Source organism: Lichenostomus cassidix, chromosome 1 (assembly GCF_008360975.1).
Source record: "Lichenostomus cassidix isolate B80296 chromosome 1, HeHo_3.0, whole genome shotgun sequence".
Taxonomy (NCBI): Eukaryota; Metazoa; Chordata; class Aves; order Passeriformes; family Meliphagidae; genus Lichenostomus; species Lichenostomus cassidix.
In genome coordinates, this window is record NC_139479.1 from 110,820,681 (window position 1) to 110,838,664 (window position 17,984).

General features: G+C 43.3%; 1 long non-coding RNA gene across 1 annotated transcript; it reads right to left on the minus strand.

The window, feature by feature from the left end:
• Positions 1 to 1,231: 1,231 nt before the first annotated feature.
• LOC146445562 (uncharacterized) lies at positions 1,232 to 17,899 on the minus strand. The gene is made up of 4 exons (XR_014855401.1): positions 17,848 to 17,899; positions 16,452 to 16,521; positions 11,019 to 11,113; positions 1,232 to 4,328 (listed from the first exon to the last, which is right to left on the minus strand). It is a non-coding gene; the product is annotated as an uncharacterized LOC146445562 (long non-coding RNA).
• Positions 17,900 to 17,984: the final 85 nt, after the last annotated feature.

The window sequence follows — 17,984 nt, forward strand, 5'->3', positions numbered from 1 at the left end:
GATTGTTGCAGGGCACCATATTAAAGAAAGATGCAGTAAACATCAGCTGGCAATAACCATAGTATGACTGTTCTGTCTTCATGGACCATCCCAGCAATTTGATCTTTGCAATGACTCCATGCTGAACTCGGATCCAGTCAGAAGTCATCCATTAGCTGGGCAGAACATTACTCCCTCTTTGCTTGAGAGGAGAGCTTTATGAAACTGCAATACTTTTTATGAAACTGCCAATTAATGGGGAGCTTTGTACATTTTGCTCACAGAAAAATATCCCAGTAGCTGTCATAACCTATGAAGGTTCATTCCCAAAGCGCATAAAATGACCACAGGCCTAACTACATTCAAAACTAAAAGCAAACCCCAGTTCTTCAACTTAAACTTCCCTCCCTCAATAATTTCGAGGCATGTGCTCCTCAGTCTGTGAATTGGATCAAAAGTATTGCCTAGAGGCAAAGGGTCAGAGGAGATTCCGCTTATGAAAAACAGGAGGCCCTCAAAAGGGTGCAACCTCAGTTGCTGAACAGACACCACAAATAGGATGGATAAAAGCCCACATGAGACTGGTATGTGAGCAAGCAGAAGCTGACAGTTGCCCCTCAGGAATACAGTATAAAGCTTTCAGTTCTGCAGGAGATGTGATCTGAAAGTCTGCTTCCTGGAAGCAATCGCACCTGAACTGTTGCATGGTGCTGCAGTTGCATAATTTAATAGTTGTCCTGTTTCATCCCAAGGTGAGCGTTCTTGGTGTTAGTGTATATAAAAAATTTGTATGTCATTAGGGATAAAAGGGTCTATGCAAGAAAAGGTCAGGCATTATCCTCATGACTGGCAGAAGAGGTCCATATTAAAACAAAGGTGTTTGATTTTTCTTTTGAACGTGGGCAGATGATTCAGACCCACGTGCCCTTCATATGCTCTGTCTCTCCCCTTCCTATCTCCTTTCTTTTGAAACAGATTTAAGTCCATCTACTTTTATATTTTCAAACAAAACCCATAAAAGGGCCATAAATATCATGACTCGCTAAAATGAAAGCTGTTTTCTTCTTCTCCCAGGAGACTCCTGCCTGAGAAAGAGACAGAAAGAGTTCACCTCTTTGAAAATTTCCTCCTCTGTCGAAGTAAAGCTGGTATCTAAAAGCAGCCTTCAAGGCTTTGTTCTTATCATCTTGACCTGGCTTTGTACTGGCTTCTCTCTCTATTGCTTGTGGAAGTGTGAAGGACGGGGCTAGGGGAAGGAGTTTTGGCTATCACTGGCAGACCAAGGGTCATGCTTGGAAAGGGATTTCATTGTGGTTTCAGAAAGTGTTACAAACTCAGCGCACTGGCAGAAAGAATGAAGAAACTCATTCCCCTCCTGGATCAGACCAGTGATCCACCCCTTCTGTCTCTGATGTTGGCCAGAACCAGATTCACCTCAGAAGGTAGAAAGAAAGTTTAAGTGGGTAATTATGGAATAACCTGCCCTGAGTAAAATTTTCTCCCCTTCTGGCCCAAAGCCCTCCTTCATCTCTCCTCCTTGGGTAGAGTTCAACTCTATGCCCTGAAGCATGACGGCTTCTCTCCCTTCCAAACCGCTTTTCATCCTGGCCTGTCTCATGTAACTGCCTGTGACAGTGATGGGATGTATAGGTCTTGTCCATTGAGAGTCTGCGACAGATCATAGCCTTATTGGAAAGAGAGGCAGAGAGGCTGAAGAGAAGGTGAGGGAGGAGAGCATAAACTCAGATGAAATATCCATCAGGAAGATGGAAAGAAGAGTGAGTGCCTAGGAAACTAATTGCTGCCTGCTGATCTGGGCTGTGGAGAGAGCTTGCAGGTGAGCAGTTTTGCTTTTTAGAGATTTCAGCCTGGAGCACACTAGGAAAGTCAACTCTTGGTTGAAACTACTGTTCATCGATATCTCCCCATGTATATATATAATATTTTTTTGTAAAAGTTGTGGAAGTATGATGGTAGTCCTGAGCAAATGATTCCATTATAGTCTAAGGGAGCTTTTTCTTCCACTGGAGCTCACAACTTATTTTTGAAAAGATATTGGCATAATTTGAGGCTCCTAGACACTGAACACTGATGAAAATCAGGCTATTTTCCTACTGCCCAAAAACTATTTAGGAATCCAAAGTCAGATATTCCTTTCTAGATCCTTATTCCTATCTTACAGAGGTGGCTGCTCATGCTGCTGAGTTGAGCAAAGAGCATATCTCAAAGTGTTGCAGAGTTTCCCAGCTCCTGTGGGTTTGTTTGGTCATTGCATAGGGCATCAACATTTATGTGACACCATGCCAGCTGCCCAAGAAGGGGGTTAGAATTGTCCAGCACATGAAGTCTCTTGACTTTTTAGATACTGTCAACATTATCTCCAGTGATAGCACTTTACCACAGAAAGCATTAACAAAGCTCCAGGGAATGTTTAAATGTACTTTCTAGAGGGACACTTTCCAGCTGTATGCAGGTTGAATGACAGCTTTCATTTATTTGTCCAGGAGTTCAACAATTCCGGGGGAGAGGGAAAGAAGAGCTAGGTGTTGGATACTGTCCAAGTCTCGGTAATGATTAAGTTTACTCCCACAGTATCCACAGCTTTGCATATTCCTTTCCCTCAAAACTGTGGCGAAGGGAGCTGGAATTTTCAAAGTGATGGGTGTTGAAGTTGCACCCAATCTCTTGGATACCACACTGAGGTGTTCAAAGCATCCTGCTGGTGCTAGTTGAGCACAGGAGATTGTTCATTAAGAAAAATGACTGTATCGTTCATACTGGGAACAGCTGCAGTGAGCAGCTCAGTGGCAGTGTTCAAGGCTCTGTAATCTCCTGTTAGTTGCCACTTGCCATTAGATTTTTTTACTGGCCATAAAGGAGAATTGTAGAGGAAATGAGACGTGACAATAATTCCCTGTTCTTCCAGCTCCTTTATCAATTCAGTAACGGGACAAATAGCATCAGAAGGTAATGTGTATTGTGGAATATTAACTCCTTTACTATGGGGTAAAGGAGCAGCTGTTTGCAACAGATTAGCAGTCAGAGATGCATCTGTAAGAGATTAACTCTGGAGCAGAAAGGATGATGTCCCTATTTCCCATTTTCCCCCCAACTGACCCTTCAATACATCCGTGCCCAATATATTAAGGGCACCTAAAAGTAAGGTCAGGTGGATTGTCTGTCCCTTAGACAGAATCAGCTTCGCCCTGACCAGTGGGTGGTTGGTGGGTTTCCCATTACCGCCTGCAACAGAAACTTAACTGCTTGTGAAGCAGAGGCTGCCCTTTGGAAGTGTCCTTACCTACCATGGATATCTGGGTTCCTGTGACAATGGGGAATGTTGTAAGGTAGGGATGGATCGTTAACTGCAACCATCATCTTGGGACTGGGATCCTCAGCAGCGGGAGTAGCAGCAACCCTAGTTTCCTGAATATTCACAGTCTAGGTTTAGTGCTGGTTGGTTTGGGCATATCCCTGAGCTCACAGCACTTGCATGCTCTGGCTCTCTGGTTATTATCCCTTTGAACCATATGGTGTCACCCTGTCTCCAAACACAGGTCCCAGAGGGTTATGAGAAGTAAATGAGGAAAACTTGTCCATGGCCACAAACGGAGAGTTGGCATCTCAGAGACAGCTCCTTTGTTTGGTTAGCCAAACCAGGAGTTGAGTCACAGAAAGGGCAGGGTCTTAAACAAACAAACACAAACAAAAGGGGTTGTTGTTATTATTATTTATCAGGAAATGTAGTGATAGGAAGTGGGGTAACCATTTAAAACTGAAACGGGGTAGATGTATGTTAAATAGTAGGGTAGATTTGTATTAAATACTGGGGAAAAATGCCTTACTGTGAGGGTGGTGAGGCCCTGGCACAGGTTGCCTAGAGAACTTGTGGCTGCCCCATCCCTGGAGGTGTTCAAGGCCAGGTTGGATGGGACTGAGCAACCTGGTCCAAAGAAAGGTGTCCTTGCCCATGGGCAGGGCGGGTTGAACTGGATGATCTTTGTGGTCCCTTCCAACCCAAAACATTCTATGATTCTGTGACAACTGTTTTCTTCTAATTCAGTTACACAGTGCCACTGCCTGGTATGTATGGAGTGGTAAGGATATTATTTCACTGAACTGACCATATACACGTGTCCACAGCTTGGTCTGATGATGCTTAAACACTGTAAAATAATCCCTTATTTCTGTGGTAAATCTCTGTCCACAATTAAGTACTCTTTAAAATTTCCTTTTTTTGGCCACGTTTACAACAACATAGCTATTGCAAGTGTATAGAAAATGTAAATAACTTGCCTGGTATTTTTTGTAGCCACCTTTCTCCTTGTCTCTCCTTCAGTTTTGAATGCCTTGGAGAAGAAAGAATTCTTGCTTAGTTCCTGAAAATGCTTTAGCTTCTAGGGGGAGCTACAGTAAATAAAAAAAAAAAATTATGCTGGATTCTGTTTTCACTAAAAGAAAAAAAGAAAGCCATGTTATAACCCTGATTTGGTGTGATTATACTGTAAATAGGCCATAAACAGTCAAAGGGAAAATAACCCACAATATTCACACCTTTGAGACTGTGAGGTGGTAATCGCTATTCTTCCCTGCTGTTCAAAATATTTTCCAAGTGTCCTCCAAAGTGCATTGGCAGCAGAATGTGGCCCAATTCAAGGGCTTTAATGCTACTGCTAAGTAGAAATGATTTTTGTCCTCGAAATTTTCAGTGAAATAGTCTGTATTTTGCAAAAAAAAAAAAATCATAGCTATTCACTGCAAAAGCACTAAGAAAAAAGGTAGAGATCATCAGAAATCTTTCTGACAAGACAGTTCCATGGTTTAAAAAAAAATTGTCCAATTAAGGAAAAAGTACAAATGTTGAATTTCAAAAACAGGCACTATCTGAAGATGCCAGAGAATTTCAGTATTGCTTGCTGAAGTTAATAGGGAGCATAAACATCCACTTTATACAGGGGGAAACAGGAACAGAAATTTGCCTTCAGCTCGTTTTTTCACTTTTCCCCAAGAACTGTTGCACTTTCTGTGCCACACAGAGAGCTGGCATTTTAAACTGGTGGTATAGCTAACCTTTAAGACCACAAACCTTCTTTACAAGCAGCATGGCTACCTCTGCCTGTCACAACGCTACAGAAGAGCTCTGCCAGAGAATTGTTCCAAAACCTTGCAGGGAGATGCTGTGCTGTTCCTGCCCTTTGTGGTGAGAATCTTTTTCATCTTATATTCATGCCCATACTCAACACTTTCAAATATTCCCCCATTATCACCTATTAATTCTCAGCATTCTTTTGAGCTGATAAGGATATAGTTATTTACTGTCACTAATATCCAGAGGTCTTAACTAGCAGCAGGACCCCACTGCAGTACAATTCTAGATGTTCTCACCCTAAAAGACTTGTAAGTTAAATAAACGAAACAGTCCCAGGCTGGGAGAAAGAGAATGCATCTGTCAGTATTTGAGACCCAGAAACTGAGCCCAGTGTTGTACATGGATACTGCAGCAGCAGTCTGCAGGAAATTTCAAAAGATAGGGCTAAATTCATCTTGCTAACAAAGTCGTTCTTCATGAGCAATCACTCACCTCTGTGTAACACAATTAAACACTCACTGGCCTCCATACAGAACAAGCACAACTTTCTAAACTGGTGATTTAGGCCTTTCTTGTGGGGGGCAGACCTATGTTTCAGGCCCTTTTCCAGAGTGTGTGTGACGTGAAAGAGTTAAGCACTCATCAGTGCAGACTTTTCCCCTCCCAAGTCATGGCTCCTGGCTGCTACCTTGCAGAGTAGCAATGCTGTGCCTTTCTGGGCCAAATACTTAAATAACCAATTCAAAAGGAAATGGCTGATTTGGGACTCTAACAGAATAAGGAACAGCATGGGGAAAAGCCTGACACTTCCTTGGACCCAGATTCAGGTTCTCTCAGTGAGTTAAGGTGCTGTCTTCTGAGATGGCCTGAACACTGAGCTACTGAGTTGAAAAAGGCCCCTCTCTGCCTTTTGTCATCTGCTACTTATGGGATATGTCTGTTGATAAAGGTGGTGTAAAAACCAAAGATACCTTCAGGTCTGTGAGCACAAGCTGGGGAGAAATTCCTCATAGCAGTTTCATGTTTATCCATCATAACCCAGTGTAATTGCAGACTGTCCCTAAAATACGCTGCACTGAATTTTACAGTGCTTCAATCATCTTTTGGATCTGGGTCACCCCGATGGTACAGGTGGTTTCAAATATAAATACAGGCCATCACACGGATGGGACATACATTCCTGGCAAAACTGGCAGCTTTACATATGTTTTTCTTTTTGAGAAATGATTCAGAAACAATCAGATTGGTTCTGGCTCTGTGTAGCAGATTGCACTTGAGCATGTAGCAGCCTCCTAGCCAGCAGAAAGCTGGGCTAAATCACCCACTGGAAGTACAAGCTTGCTTTAGCATTTAACACTTCCTTAGCATTTAACAGTGAAACTCAGCAAAACGACAGCTTTTATTTTTGCTTTGTCCTAGGCTCAAAGGCTCCCAAGGCTCAAAAGATTGCAAATGCCTCTGGAGTATCAAAGCTTCAAATCCAATGTAGCCTGGCTATTATTCCCTTCAGCTGTGAGCATGGGCAGTTACCGAGATGGGATGAATGCTCGCCATCTAGATAATTTAAAACCCGTGTTTAGCATTAATTCTGTCACTTTTTAACCTGACTGTCAGTTTGGAAAGCAGGCAGCTGACAACACAGGGCGATGCAATGCCCTGTGCTGCTGGACTTGCACATGGTAAGAGACCATCGTGTGTGCTTGGAGTGGGAGGGGTTTAGGAGAGATTAGCTAATGGCCAGAAGAACCTGCTTGGAGGGAAAGGTCTTGCCAAGATTTATGCAGGCAGTGACACAATCAGCAAGATACTGCAGGTGGTACATTACAATGGACACACTAAGAGTCATCCTATTCCCTTATTCTACCATATGGACTGAGTTACACACTGTGAAAACCATGTTCCTTGCATGAAGGAGCAGAATAAAATACTGTTTGGCTTAAATCTGTTCCTGCTTGTGAATGTAAGTTAAATCTGTTCTCCTTCAAATTTCTTTTGTTCTGCTGCTTTTATCTTTGTGGAAATTTTCTTTGGTGACTCTGTTATTGTCATCCTGGCTCTGACAGGTGAAAATCATGAACTCTTCTGAGGTTACAAGCTCTAGGAACATATCCTTGGCTGGAGGCAACATGGAGTTACAAAACCCCAACCAGAGTGCACTGGTACACTGGTTTTTCCTGCCCTCCTAAGTGCAATTATTTTGGGGAAAGTTCTCTAGGCCAGAGAAACTATATTCATAACATCCACTATTAAGTCTCTCACTTGGATTCTTTCCTTGCAGCAAGAACTGACATACTGTCAAAGTTGACAGCCCTATGCCAGTTTATTGCACCACAAGACCTGGCCTTTCCTCCCATCTCCTGAGCTTGGCTGCTCCCATTATATGAACCCTTTCTCACTCCTGCCCTTAATAAAATCTCCATGCCTCACATGCTCTCTCAGCCTCCCTTTGATTCGTGCTCCCAGAGTCTTCCTCGCTGCTGACGTCGGGAGCATGCACAGCTCTGTAATTTCCCGACAGCCCTTTTCAAACACTGCCTTTTAATCAGGTGCTGTGTTTTACCAGCACTTCCTTCTCTCACTGAATGCCTTTGAAGCGAGGCTGCCAACACTGGTGGGGTTCCTTCTCCACTGCCCTTTTTTGTTGTTTCCATATAGGATTCTAGGACAGAATTTCGGTGCTTTATAGATGCTCTGGTTGTTTTTTTTTTTTTAATTTTTTTTCTGTGTTGTGATCCTAATTTCCTTCAGGATTTCTTCTTCCTCTCCTGGGAAATTTGTCTCTATTTCTGGCATCTGTCCTTCCCAACCCTTCCCACGTTTCTTCCCTTCTAAAGACAGGGGAAAAGAATCCATTTAATATTTTTCTGTAGTAACGTCTATCTCATCTGTCAATAAATTACCCTTTGCCATCTCTGGGAGACCCCTTTGTCTCCCTTCACTGACCTTATTCTGTACCTTGCCTGGTTTTTTTTTAAGGGAGGATGCAATATCCCTGGGCTGTCATTCCATGAAGAACAGCTGTCATTCCTCCCATAGTGTATGCGTATGTGTTTGAGGAGGGAGGGGAAAGGGAGGGGGGAATTAGGGGAGGATGGAGTTCTGCTGTTGGGAAATATGATGGTCCTATTCACAGTGGTGAATGTATTTTCATTCATGATATTCAGCTGCAATTCTGTCTTTTTCTTCCAGTGACATTCATTTTCTGATTAGTCTAGCATTCCTCTACCTGACATATAATAACAAGAATATTTATTAAAGTAAATATATTTTTTAAAGTCATTATGTATGCATTTTATAAATGTCTAATTTCTGCACAGTCTCTGCAACTGTGAATGGTATCTTACTGTCAGAGCTGCAGTCTAATACCACAGAGGTGGATTCAGGGAGCATTATCTGTGGCTAAAAAACCTGACTTTTCCATATATTTTCAGTGTAACAAACAGAAATGCTAGCCGAGAGGGTTAAAGAGCATGGTATAGTCCTGCATGTAACTAGCTAGCTGTGCAGACGTGCACAAGGAAGAGACAGATCCATGAATCCAGCAATTCCTGCCCTGTCCTTACTGCTCCTTGTGTTTTTTGAAGCACTGCAGACTCCCAGATAAGTCATCACAGAGCATTATTCCCTGTGTTTCTCGTCGTCCAAGGACTTTGTGGATAGCACAGGTACAAGTTCCTTTATTCCTGCCTGTGCTCCCACATACAATGTAACCATAAATTAATACAGTTTAAAAAAGCAAATATTAGTTTACATCAATTTCTACCAATGTATTTAAAGAAACAAAGGAAATAAATCCACGAAAGATGCTCTCACCTCTGTAGCTTCTGGCAATTACACTTCTTAATGCATTTATTCTCACAATATGGATGTGAAATAAGGAAATGCAGTTATTATCTATGGTGTGCATAGAAACACACCAAAGTGACTTCAAGGTACAAGACACAGCACATGCTTGGGCCCTTATTCTCCGAGTACCTGAGTCAAAAACCTGGTGAAACACACTATGAGTCTTGCTTGATCCAGCCTTGGGGTTTCCTTTGTTTGGAAACCAGCAACAGGCACCATGTTTGTGTCACAGGCCAGGTCCAGGCATGGCCTCTGGACCTGTGAGCTCAGAGGTGTTCCAAAGGTCCAGATTAGCAACACTAGAGGGAGACTGAAGAATTTAAGACAAAGTCAAAAAGGATGTCTAGATACAACATACATACCAAACTCCTCACTTCCCTGTCCTGGGCTAGCAGGACATCAGCAGAACATCTTTTCTCTTAAAAGCACTATACTATTTGTTTTACAACTGCTTTGTGATTGATGTCCACTCTGGCCCTTTCTCTCTCATCTGATGGCTCTGGCAGTCCCTGCTTGATTTAGCCATCCCAGCTGAAAAGGAACCCATCTCCACAGCTAGAAGTAATAAATTCTTTAGCCACCACAGCAAAATACATTGATATGATCTTGAATTAAATCACTCATGTCTGCAGTTCTCAGTCCAGGATACCATAGTAAATTGGTATCAGCTGAAATCAGATTTACATTAGTAAATGTTTCAGGCTATGATCTGAAATAGTTTGCACTGGCCACACCACTCATTCAGCCACCTCTTCTTTGGGATAGCTACCTCCAGCACCTTAGTAATCCAGGCATCTGAACAGTGGTATCTTAAACTTCTCCAGGGAGAATCACTGGGGCTTGGGAACCAGAGCCTTTACTTCCCTAGAAACAATCTGTGCCTTCAGGGACTAAGGCTCTGTCTGCATATGGAAATCGGGTTTTCAAATGCATCCTACCGGCAATACCAACCCTGCTCCAGCACCTGGAAAAAGGCTGGGAGTCTGCTGAAGAATGGCTCTTGCCTACCGCCATCTTCAGGACTATCCCATCTTAATTATTCAGGTCTTTTGTAAAAAGACACCTGTGGCAATTGGCAGAGTATCCACACAAACATTAGCAGCCTCGAGGCTGAGAAACTGTTAAATAGCCTTAGTAATAGAATATTAAAACCTTGATGATGAGGGAGCGTGGGTGGAATAATTGTCTGCTCAGAATGAGGCACCTTTTTCTCATTCTATTCCTGTCGTTGAATCCTTATCTCCTGGATAAATAAAAACAAACCTCCCCAGTTATTGTTCTCGTTCACCTTTTGACTCTTGATTAGATTTACTGCAGATACATTCCTTTGGCAATGAAAATGGAATCAACACATTTCTGATGCACTTCAGTGGAATTCTCAGCCCCTGCTCCACCCTCAGACTGCCGAGGTCCTCGTTTCCTGAATGGCGGTTAATTACCTGTCCTTCTAGTGCATGGATGAGATACAACTTTCTGAGAGATCACTTGCCCTGATCAACAGACTGTTCTGTTTCACTTTGAATCTTTATCTTATTTTTAGTCCTCACCACTTGGAACCAAACCTGATACCTTCCTGAAGAGAGAAACTCACGGTGATGGAAGCTGCCTTGCTCCGGCTGCTTCTCCCTTCTATATTTTTCAGTGTTTTCCCAGATGAGGCCCCAGGATTATTGCAAACGAGTCCCAGGAAGAAATGCTGCTCAATTAGGCGAAAAGAAACTCGAAGGAAAAAAGGAGTAGAGCCAGCAAATTGCTTGAGATAACAATCTCCCCCCACCCGTGTGTCTCTGTAACTAAGAGGATTAGCTGAACTTTCTGTGTCACACCAAAACTGACAATAAGCAACAGTGACTTCCCCCCGCTGGCACTTGTACCTTCACATGTTTCATTTTCTTGCCCACACTACTGCCTTGCCCCTTGCTGATTGTATGACAAACTTGGGGATGAACATGATGGCTCTTTCCTTTCCTTTAAGATTTATGACTCAAAGCCGAATAAAACCCAACTCAAGTTATTACATGCTCTGTTTCCTCCTAACAACAACTCACTTTTAACAGTGTAAGCTAAGCAAGGAAACATGGAAATATGGTCTCCTTGATCTCACCTGATCTATCTGCTGTTAGAGATGCAAACCGCAGCCTCGGGTCTGCCAACACGGGAGCAGGCATAAAGACATCCCTTGGGAGCAGGACCAAACGTCTGGAATATATAAAGCAGAAGTCCTATCAAAATTCAAAGTAACTGAGGTTCCGTGTAGATACAGCACTGCCAGCAAGGAGCTGGATGATTATTTCAAGTTAAGATTTATCATTCTGTGGTAGGAGTACCCAGGTACTCCAGGTACCCAGGGTACTCTCACAGTGCAAGGAAAGGAACTTTGTTAAAGGACTCTGTCGCCTGTTCTGGAATCAGCCCCGTGTTCCTCTGACAATAGTGTATGCATGATGAAAAGAATATGGCTTGTGGCTGAAGATAATCAAACATCAAATAATTCCAGTTTCTACAGTAAACGAATTCCTTTTGCTGAGCTGTGTAGAACATCACTCTAAACCTGGTGAACAACTCTCTTCCATGAGCTTTGCCAGAGAACATGTACAGAGAGAGGAAGTTTGTTCTGTGAGACAAGGCAAAGGAGAAGCATTCTCCAACCCACACATGCTCTCTCCCTTCTCTTCCCTGAGTTTCCATAGAAGACCACAGCAGAAGGTGTGGAAATATAAAAGGTAAATGTCTTTGATATCTGAAGGGCTGCATGCAGGCACACTGACCAAGTAAGCACCTGTGCCTCCACAGTGAAGAAGGAACTTCAAAGCAAGAAGGAGGCAGGAGAAGCTGAAGTGTTTTCACATTGATGTGAACCAGATACCAACACACAAAAAGGGAAAGCTGTGATAAAACAGACTGGGATGTGGGACTCAGGTGATGACCACCAGGCTAAGGATTATGGGGAAATGCTGACACAGCAAAATCTGCAGGAAGTATTAGGGTTGGTTCATAAAATGCACCGGACTTGCCAGTTCTTGTAAAGCATTTTACTGAACTAGGCATCTGTGCTGTGTGCCCTCTCATTGCTACACAAGTCCCTAGACCTAAATTAAATCACTATGGCACTTCTGCCATGTTAAACGGTGCGAGCAGGTACTCTCAGGCCACATAAATTCAGTGAAGTAGTGTTTTGGGTGTCCCTGTACAGCTTTATTTGTGATCAAAGGGTATGGTGTTGTGGGGGAGAAATACTTCCAGACAGATTTAGACTTTTACTCCAAAAATCTGTTCAGACTGAGGCATTGTAAAAACTGCCCAGTGTATTGCCATGGGGCAAGACTGCCTTGTCACTCTGTAGCAACCCCTTGTCGCCTATATGGAGCAGCAGTTTTAGTTCAAAGGGAGCCAGGTCCATTCTCTTTCCCCATTTACATGAAATGGGACTAGAGTGGAGCGTGGCAGCCTATTAATAGTGCCCCACAGCACTGCAAGAGTTCTGCCTAGAGAGTGAAGGACACCGTGTCCAATTGAAATTACAGAGGAATTTGGGGTAGGCAGAATGTAATTACACAATTGGAATTTAAACTGTGAAATTAAAAGGAAATATTCAAGGATGAAGGGGCAGAGAGAATCCCTAATCTCCAGCCAGGCTAGGCTGTGTGACAGAAAGGTCCCTTTCTGAAGAGGGAATAAGCAAAGAGCTGTCCTGGAAGAAAGGGAGGTAGAGAATAAAGACAATGTTTTCAAAAGCACCCTAACTCCAGCTGTGTGTTTGTTTCATAGGCTATGTCTATTCTACAGAAAACCTTGCGGTTGCTAAAAGGCATCAGATGTGTCCCTGTTGGCCCCCTCTTCACTGAGGTCAAAAACAATTTGGTTCCTCATGTAAGCAGCACCAAAGCATTCCCAAGGTCTACAGCAGAAAGTGTGCTGTACAACTGGTCGAAAAAAGGAGTGCAGCCCTGGTTTTCATATAGGTACAAACCAGAATTTGCCCTTCTACCTGAGTTTGTCACAGTGCTGGCAGTCTTGCTGAGGTATCTGAGCTTTTCTCAAGTCTTTGTTAATAATCATTGTAACAAAAAATAGGTATTTTTAAGGGCTTTCCTGTAGTAAGGGGAGGAAGAGAAAACTGCTGAAAGCAGATCGGTGACAGTTTGGAGTGGCAACTTGAATCAGGCAATTGCAAATCCCAGTCCTTAGTGATCTGAATCAAGTTGTAGGACCCCATTGTTGTCCCTCTCAGAACAGAGACAGGTAAAGATGGAACCAGCCTTGTGGATCTCTGGGAGAGGAACAATAACAAGCTGAACAGGGTCCTTCAATCAAGGCACAACAGAGAGAACTGGGGTTTTGTCTTCTTGTGCTGCCCAGCTACACACGCAACTCAAGACAAGTTTCTTAATTTTTCTGCTTTAGTTTAGCTTTCTGCTAAAAAAGCACAGAAATAATTCCCTAAATCTTCAAAGCTGGTGATTTGTGAGACATTACTGGTTAAAATTGGAAGGTTCAGAAACTGCATTGATGACAACTATTAAAATGCATACAAAAAAACCCCAAGCTAGAGCTGAAGTAAGTGCAGCCAAAGCAGAAGAGAAATGTATTGGAAAACCTACCTGAAAAGATAAGTCTCCTTTTAGTAATTACCTCTCCCTTTCCTGAGTATGTGTGAAGGTTCTGAATTACAGAGGTTTTTTTTAATATGAAAATGAAAAACATGCTTCTTTTGGTCCGTGCTCCATTTCTTATCTCCAAAAAAGCAGTTAAAATCTCTGCACTTGGGAGGGGCAGAGTATTATGAAATGGTACAACTTTCCTGCTATAATTTTATTATCTTTAAGATTCAGAGGATTGGCGACAACTCTCAGAAATCAGAGATTCAGGGTCATCCTTCCCAGACACAATAGAATAGGGACAGAACCAAAGCTAGAAAGCAATCTGGTCAAAGGCAGCCAGAGGAGTGTGCAGGGGAAAAAAAACCCAGCCAATATATGCAGTGGACAGTCTCCATTTCTCTTCTGCTATTCGTGCTCAGCACTCACAAGGTGCGGAGGAAGGAGATCTGAAGAGGGGGAAAAGCATAATACTAGAAAAAGACAGTACTGGTGCGCCCCAAGCCTTGGGGATGAGGGTGGACTCTTTTCCTCTCTTTTTGGGAACGGGAGGAGAGCGGGGAGCAACATAGGAGAGAAAGGAAAAACAGCTTTGTAGTTAAAGTACTGAACTGCACAGCCTCAGCACACCTAGGTGCAAGTCTGTGTCCCACTAATGTCGGCTGTGACACCGGAGGGACTACGCACGGTCTTTACATTGCTTTTCTTCACTTCTCCTCCTCAATCAAGAAGGTACTAATCCTATTTTTCCCTCGTTCCTTCCCTGCCATCTCTCTAAATTGCAAGCTTTCTGAGACACAGTGTCTTTTGCTATCGATAGCATGTTCAAAAAAATAATGCTGTACCGGGGAGGCTGCCGGTTGCTCTGTCAGGTTGCGTACGATGATGAGAAATAGAAAACGGACAGAAACACACAGATAACTTTAATTAAACGTGAGACAATCTGTGCAGTCCCCAAGTGAAAGCAACACAGAGGTTTGGGGGAGGTATTTATGTAAACATAAGGGGCAAAGAATGACTGTTTTGAGGCAGAAGCCTCTAAGTATCTGGAATTCCAAAGGGAAAGCAGAAGCAAACATGATTCTAGAAACAGGCCCTCCTGGAGGAGAGAAATCTGATGTGAAGAAAATAGGATAGAGAGAAGGGGGACATCGTGTGAGAAAAGCAGCATCTGGGATTCACATCTGAGTGGCACGGTGGAATTGGAGCAGAGCAGATAAGTTTGCTCCTAATTTCCCTATACACTAGAGCTGTTTGGTGAAAAGGATAATTTCCTTCCCAGTGTGCTTTTTCCTTAAATACTGTGATTTGTGTTTCTTTTGCTCCCTGCCTTCCCACCTCATGTTTCTTTTGTCCTCTGCCTCCCTACCTTTAAAAAAAAAAAAATTGTCTCTGAAACAATACTGAATTAATTCTAGCAGGAGATAGAAAATTCAGAAGGTCACATAGCAATCATAGAAAATCTGGGGCTATGGGCACAAGCCAAGCAGGCCAAGGAGGGCTAGGAATTAAGAGGTATCTGGTTCGACATCAAAACAAAGGACACAGATACGCTGCAGAGCTTTAAAAGATGCTCAGATACTATTTCTTCCCTTTACGTGTGCTGTTGATTTTGAACACTGTATTGTTTTTCACCACCAGAAAATATTTTTAAAGTAAAATCTTTGTGAGAGGCAATTGTGCAGCTGACAAGTCCAGCCAGAGAGCAGAATCAGAGGGTCCTGCACGGCGTTGCTGCTTTGGGCTCTGTTTCAGCAGAGGGTGTTAGCACGTCTTTCACCACCAGTGTGAGCCCAGTCTCACTGACTGCAGCTGAACAACCAACTTTCCTACTTAGGTCTTTTTGTGAAATGAATCCAGAGTGCTCAGCTTCTTGTAGGACTAAGCTTTTGTCCAATTATCTCAAATATCAAGTATTTCCAGCAAGTTGCTGAGGAGTAAGACACCAATCAGGCACTATGTGGCACTCACAATTGAAAGAGAGGTAAAATTTATCTGATAAATTATTCATCACTAATGATTTGGCCAGCTTTCCTGGATATATAGCCACAGGGATGTATGACACCTTGGGGAAGGCATCAGATAGAGATGCATTCAACGAAAACTAGAGGAGAGGATGCAGACATAGATCCACACTAATCTTTACAGGGAGAGGGAGAGCACCTATGTGGTCTGACTGAATTAAGTTCTCTTTATAGGTGGGCAATTAGAAAACACAGAGCAGATTAATAACTACCAGAAAAGAAAAGAAAAAGAAAAAAAAAAAAAGAAAAGAAAAACCAAACCACTAGCAACTACTTGTTTTCAGACATCTTTCCTGTGGCAGCTGCGGGTTCCAGCTAAATGTGCAGAAGCCGAGCGAGAGCAAAGGCTAAATCAGGTGTGGTAATGGGAGCAAATTCTCCCCAGCAAGAAGCTGCTGGTATCAGGGAAGAGGTTACTGGGAAGTGGCATGCTGGACTGAGAAGAGTCTTTGGGTGAGATAGGGAGATAGGGGAGAGAATATTCAGCATAGGCAGGATTAGAGCTGTGCAGAGTCTTAATCTAGGCAGCCCTTTCTCTGCACCTTTATCTGTCCTGGTGCAGCCCCTGCGTGCTGCAGTGCTGGTATAACCTGGCCATAAAACTGGATTAACTGGCCCGCGAGGATCATGGCTGAACTGAAGAGGAGCACGACAATATGCCTTTGTTTACATGTCCGCTCCTGCGAGTGCAACACAGATCTTCAGGAGACAAAGTGCTTAATTGCCGGTTTAGAGTGTCAGCAAATGAATGTGCGTGAGTAGAACTGGTGTTAGGGGAAGGTTTTTGCTCTTTCACAGTGCAGTCCATTTCTGCTAGTGTTTTCTGCAATAACAAGAGGTTATTTTATAGGATGGCAAGAAAAAAAAATCCCATTACCAGAGTGACTTATTTTTAAATAAAAATGACAAAATTACCTTTCTGATTCACCCCTTGGAGATATACCCTGCTGTCTCCCTCCTTCAGCTTTTCCTTTTTGGCTCTTTCCTACCAAGGAAAAAAAAATCCAGTGACTGTCTCTGATACGACTCCTAATTTTTTCAGCAACAGCATGCAAGAACAGATCCCTGACCGTTCCTCTTACTCCACAATGTTTTGCACCTCAGAAGAAAATCCGGCTTGGACTCTGACCCATCTGAGTTAATGACTCTTGGAAAACGTTAGGACTGAGTCCTTGATGAATGCAATTCTATATCAGCCTCCCTTTCTTTTTCTGGAAGTACATTACAAAGCTCAGGGATAACGTGTATTTACGTTGTATTAAGAATGTGAGTAAGTTTTATTTTTACTCTACAAAATCCGTCAAGAATTAACAAAGTTTTGCCACTCTGGCTGATTGCTTGTCCTGATTTGGAAACTTTGAATCTAAAGCTAATTTTATTTGTTGGTCCCTCTGGTCTAGTATTTACTGCCCCTTAACGAGGGAGGCACGAAACCTGACTCCCCTTCCAGGACAATTTGATGCGGGGAGTGTAAGAGAATAAAATATTTGAGAAAAGCACCTCAGGAGCACTGTGTTGCCCAGAGCGGGGGAATGCTGGGGTGGTGCTTTTTGCACAGAGGAGAATCGCTTCTGTGCAATTGCGGAGGAAAACCAGACCAGACACATCGTTCAGGCACCCTCCTCTGCGGGAGCCACAGGTTCTGCGATTCCATTTTCCCTGGGTGCAATTCCTCTTTATTCTCAGGGGCTCAATGCTGCCCAGGGCTCGGGCAGTACCTGGGTGCAGGTGCAGTCCAGACAGGTATTTCCACACTCGCAGACACAGTGCCTTTGGAGCAGCCATTCGCCAAGAGGCTCCTGCCAGCCACCTTCCCCCACAGATTATTTCAAGCATTACCCCCAAAAAATTCCCTACCTGTCCGCTAATGATTACCTCAGTTTGCCTCAAAATATTAATTCTCTCCCCCATAGATTACCTCAGATTTTACCCTCAAAATATGAATTTTTTGATTACCTGATAGATTACCTAGATTTTACCAGCATAAAAAAATCCAATGGCTATATTTACCTTATCCCCAAATTGTTCATTCCGCCCCTAAATATTCCTTCAGATTTTTCCTGCAAAATAGCTCATTTGTTCATTTTCCTTGTAGATTACGTCAAGTTTTACCCCCAAAATTTTCCCTGTCACGACTGATTACCTCATTTTCCCCTCAGTATGTAAATTCTTTCCCCTAGAGATTACCTCAAGTTTAGCCCCAAAATTTCCCCTTCCCATCCACTACTGACAGCCAGCCTTGGTTTTCCCTCAATACATCAATCCTCTCCGGTTTTAGCCCCACAGCACTCGGTTTATCCCCACAGATTACCTAGATTTTACTACAACCACAAAACCGCAATCACTACGGGGAGGACGTTGGGGGGGGGTGAGGTCGGACCGCCCTGTGCCCTGAGGGGGCGCGCGGGGGGCGCCTCAGTGCGCACGCGCCTCCCCTCACCGCCCGCC